Here is a 6,000-nt window from a genome sequence, read left to right on the forward strand (position 1 = left end):
ATCTGTATAGACTAATATGATCACTATACCAGACCCCTGCTCCATGGTAAATAGAAAACAGTCATGGTTACTCTGTGTAAAACCTGATGATAAAAGAGCCTCAGTGAGCTTAATGTTCCATTGTCTTGAAGCATGTTTTAGGCCATAAATGACTTCTTGAGCTTGCGTACTTCATTCTTGAACTCCCCGTCTACTAAACCCTTGGGGTAAATTGCAAATACACTTTTTTGTCAAGGTCTCCTTGCAAAAGAGTATTGTAAACATCCATCTGAAACATGTTCCAACCATGCGATACAGCCAGCTCCACCATGAGTATCCAATGCTTGCAGGTACATAACATGATTGTGATCAATTTCCGCCATTAATTGAGATGCAGCTGTAGTCCCTTCCGCCATGATCGAGCTTACAAGCTTTGTGACTTGATAACACTGCATAGAAACTTAAGAGATTTCTAGTGCAAAGCACCCGTTTTGATTACCGGACATATTAACTTTCAGAGAAGTAAAACTAATGCAAGGAATAGAGAGAATTCATTGAGAAGAATGGAAGAAGATATTTTTGTTATGTCCATTCTACAAGTAGGAGCCACCATTTATAGAGCTAACAATTCCGCAAGGACACACTCAAATTAAAGGACCGAATATCACCACCCAACCCATAGATGTTGAGCTTATCATTGCCTGAAAAACTTCGAGAGCCATCAACGAGGTGTACCAACACATGGATCTGGCGGAGGAATTTCAGTATGGGCAATGCAGCAAGTATGTAAGTATGAAGTATGTACGAAGGGGAGTCACCATATCAGCTCTCTTCTTATCACATTTATCAGTATACGCCTAGAATGCAGTTCTATCGATGCACTTGCTACATCTCGGACAATAAATACAGACACCTCTCACTGCTCTTTTCCACGATCGTGCTCCAAGCATATGATGAAATATCCAAAAACTCTTAACAAGCTCACAAGAGATTCGAGATTCTATTTTGTAACACCCCGTATTCAAGTACATGTATTGGCGTATTCAAGTACGTGTATTGGTCTTATTTATATGGAATTAATTTTTTATTTTATTTATACCGGAATTTGCCCGTCGATGGTTCCATACGAAGGTTATTGAATAAGCTTTCCAACGATATAAATATTTCCAAAAATGGATAAGTTTCGGATATAATCGAGCACGTTCGAAATTATAAAACGGTGGTCGGGATATGGTGAATAGTAAATGTGCAGGAAAATTTCCTGCACACAAACTACTGAGGCCTGCCAGTTTTTTGGGTCAATTTTGAACGCTCATAACTCCCTTAATATAATGAACTGGGAGAGCTTCCACCTATGAAAAGAAAGATCTTTGAGTCTTCTTTCCAATGCAATTGGTTTCATCCAAATCCGACATCTGAGTAATGAGTTATACTCGTTTTACTTCAGCCTCTCAAAACAGATTTTTAGGGTCAACTTCAAATGATCATGACTCCTTGTACGGGACGAACTGGGTGGCCTACTTTATATAAAATGAAAGCCCTTTGAATTATCTTTCCAACGATACCAATTTTACCCAAATCCGATATCGGAGCAAAGAGTTATGGTCGATCTACTTTAGCTTGTTAATTCGGATTTACTTAAAATTTTAAGGGCAATATGGTCATTTGCCATCACCTCATGAACGAAAATTGGTCATTATATACATATACTTAGCCTCATATCCATTATTTATCATCCATTATTGAAGACTAAGAAACCCTAGCCAAATTTCAACTCCAATTATCTTGTGATTCAACCGTAGAAAATCCAAATTGATTCCGCAGTTGTGTTCACCGTCTCGAGGGCTTCGAGAAGCACCCCTTATTTGTGCCAACGGGACTTCGAAATCAAAAGGGTCATTTTATGGTAAGGATGTAAATTATGTTGGTGTTATTTATATGGATATGTATATATATGCATGTGAGCATAAGAAGTATGTTATTTGATTGTTGTTGAAAGATGATTGGAAATGATGTTGGATTATTCTTGTGCATAGTTGGATTATGTTGAATTGTGAAGGGATTTGGTGTGATGATGTGGTATTGAAATGATGATTATATATATATATACACACATAAACCTATTGTTCAAGTTGGTTTTTGGAATGCTTTGCAAATATTGGTTGTATGGAATTATGGAAGAGAATTGTGGTGTTGGGTTGCTAATACTAGATGCCAAACATTTCATTGTAGATAAGTGATTTGTAAAGGCGGGAAGTTGTGTTGAATTGGTATCCGAATCTACGACGAGGTATGTAAAGCATACTCTAACAATGTTCTTTGGCATGAAAACACCAATGTTCCATCAAGTAAGATTCCGAGGTTGTCCAAAAACATGTATTGTTCTACGTTACCAACGAAGTTGTTTCCATTCTATAAAGTGTCAAAATGTTTCATTGATATACCAAAAGGCTCCTATTTCATTGTTGTGATATTGATGATTCTGAAACACATTGTTGATGTACCAATGAGTCTTTATTACATCGTTATTGTATAGAAGGTCTATTACTTGGTTCCTATTGATGTATCATTGTTTCAAAGTATCAAAAATGTGGTGGCGACCGAAATAACAATCTCAAAGATTAATGGAACTAAGTGATGGAAGTTCTTTCTTATCGGGCGGTATCCTAGGGGCATAAGCCTAGCATGGGTCGATCCCTATTTATGTGTTTATGGGTGGTATCCCAGGGGCATAAGCCTAGCATGGGTCGATCCCAGTTGATATGTACTGGAGGCAGCCTAATGGTCACAATACAGTACAGTAATGATTACAAAGACGATAAGAACGAAGGTAAAGTGATTGAATAAATACAATGTACAGGTTGTCACAAGTTCTAGTAAGTGTGGTCCACTCCTATTACGACTTATTCACTTGTTTCTGATTTCTATTGAGCTCCTATATCATATGTGATTATCTACAGCTTTACATACTCAGTACATATTTCGTACTGACGTCCCCCACGGGGACCTGCATTTCATGCTGCAGGCACAGGTACCTCAGCTCATTCACAGCATAGATAGGAGTCAGGTCATACAGCTATTGTTGGTGAGCTCCAGTTTGCTTCGGAGCTTTTCGAGTCGGTTCCTTATGTTTTGTTATTGTACAGGAGTCATGTGTGGGCGGTGGGTTTGTCCCGACCCTAGTTATGTCATGTATATCCTAGAGGCTTTGTAGACATAAGGAAGGGTAAAGTCATGGAAGTTTATATAGTAATGTTATATTTGTATATGTGGTGGCCCCGACGGCTAAGTAATATATATATATATATATATATATATATATATATATATTTGTGCGTGTTGTGCTGATACAGGTAATTAGACCCTTCTATATGCAACGAAGTGCTGTCCAAATTTTTGGTGACATGTAAGTGAAAGTACAGGTATTTGAACGGGTTCTCCCGGGCCTTCTCGGCTTCGGGTGCCAGTCCGGCCCGATGGGATTTTGGGGCGTGACATGTTTGATCACACAGGTATGAAACTTCATAAGCAGGGTGCTCATCTACACTGCACGAAACTGCAAACTCCCAATTGGAACAACAATATAATTTTGCCTTTATTTTATGGAGCCAAGTGCTTTCTCACTAAGATCAAGGAAATAGGAGAGTCTTTTGTGACAATGCCGGTAGTGTCATCATTTCCGGTAGGGTATGTGCACACAAAAGGCTTGTTATAGTTCGATCCAGATTCTTCTTTCCTTGCCCTCTGTACAATACTACTTCTGTCACTTCCACCAAAATGATCCGACAATAGAAGTGCGAGCAGTGATGCAACTTGTTCTGTATCTTTAAACAGACAATCTAACTTCTCAAAATGATAGATCAACGCGCTTGAGCACATAGAGGCAATAGACGTCCGATATTTTATCTCTTTTCCTGTCAACTAAAATGACTTCTAGTGAATCAAGATGCAAATTCTGCTCAAAACTCCGTGGTGATGACATATATAACAGTCGAGCTCGTCCAGCATCATATATAAAAGCCATTTGGTAAATAATCATCAATACCACGTAACGACATTTATGATATTTCCCTCCAAATTCCTGAAGGTTTCCTGACCATAACGACATTTGGTAAATTCTCATTTGAGTAGCCTTGTTGTAACAATCATTTGTGAAATTATCTGAATTCCCTCTTACATGGAAGATGTAGCTCACTGCATGTGAGCATGGGATTCCTGTAAAGTCCCGTCCCATCCCCAGGTTCTTCCATTCAAGTCAAGACTAAATTGTTCACCGTACATAGTTTGTACTTGGAATAGCAATTGTCCAGCCCTAGTAGGAATTGATGTAGCTGTCTGTTCAGACTTTCCTTCTACTAGTTTTCGTATTCGAGGGCATAAAGTTCCTGTTGCAGTAACATTACCTTTGTATTTGAGCACAACCTACCTCTTGTGATTCATTCTTTTCATCAGGTATATATTCAAATCCCTTCAAGCAATCTAAGTATAGGTTTCTTCCTCGCGTTTAAAATTGGTTTCAACCCGTTGAGTGACTCACAAAAGTTCAAAAGCATATCACACTCTGTTGTTGTTCTAAAATGTAACTTGCTCCAGAATTTTAGTGGTTTGTCGTTGAATCAGTTTCTATCTTCTTCGTTCCAGCATATTTATTTCATATAAATATACTTGCTTACATAAGTTGCCCTAGCAGCTTTCCAGCCTCTTGTCTTCAATGATAAAACTTTATGCACTTTCTTGAAATTATTGGACTATTTTGTAAGGAAATAAAGAGATTAGGGGTGTGAATTATACGATAAAATATGACAGGGTGTAAGTTAAAAAAGAGATGGTGCAAATTGCAACGGATTCTCTAAGGATGTAAATCTGTTGTTAGAAAAGTCCTAACTCTCTAATCTTTAGCAACATTCAGTAACAGTACTGTATAGTTAAGATCAGTTAGGCAAATTCCTAATTTTGTTGAACGAAAGATCTAAGTACTCCAAATTAGTGAGGTAACACAAAACCAATCGAGATGCGCACAAGCTGATCGTCACATCACAGTTATCAAAAGAAGAAAAAAATCAAAAAAATATTGCAAGATTGTTCGCAACAAATTTTCATTAACGCTGAAAATTCACTGCAAGCAAAAATAAAATAAACAAAAAGAATAATTTTATATAAATGAATTTTGCGGGTACAATTCCGTTATTCTCTCAATTCTTCTCTCCTAAGTTTTTTCGTGATTCGAGCGCCTTTGCAGCGTGATTCTTGAATGTAAGATGATTTGAGCCTCCTAGAAATGTGTTTGGATCTCCAGGAATTGTCTGACAGCACTTCATCTTGTCGAGTTGATCTCCAGGCAGAACTCCGTTAGTCAATTCGTGCAATAAGCATGTGGTGCACAAACACAATAGCATGTGGTGCATCTCATCCGTGGGGCTCGGCGATAAAGAGGCTTCGAGTGAGAGCATCCCATTCTTTTCAAGGAGCACGTACGTGGTGCCAGCCAACTTAATAATATTGACACAAGTAGTAGCCTTTTCTGACTTTGGTGAGCAAGTACTAGGCACATGTCCACAAAAATATTTATTCTCCGATGGGAGAACAAAAATATGAGTTGTATGATTCATAAAAATGAAATTCAATGTCCTATCTTATCAGCTTTGCGCAGCGTCACGATAAATTCCGTATTTTGATGTAGGAGTATCAAAACCAGGAGCCATTTTTTTCTTAGAAACTAGACTCATAGAGCTACGTCTTACGAGGGAATCGCAATCAGATTGCACCCAAATCGTCCCAGATATTCCCCAAAACCGATCTTCTAATCTCGGTTCGCTAGTTTCATCAGCTTTGCGCATCGTCACGATAAATTTCATATCTTGACGTGAAAGTATCGGAATCAGGTTCTGTTTTTTTCATTGGAAAGTAGATTCGTAGAGCTACATCTCACGCAGAAACCAGAATTATATTGAATTCGAATCATCCCAGATACTGATCCAAATATAGCCTTCTAATCTTGGTTCGCTGATTATTTCAGCTTTG

Source organism: Capsicum annuum, chromosome 3 (assembly GCF_002878395.1).
Source record: "Capsicum annuum cultivar UCD-10X-F1 chromosome 3, UCD10Xv1.1, whole genome shotgun sequence".
In the NCBI taxonomy this organism is placed as follows: domain Eukaryota; kingdom Viridiplantae; phylum Streptophyta; class Magnoliopsida; order Solanales; family Solanaceae; genus Capsicum; species Capsicum annuum.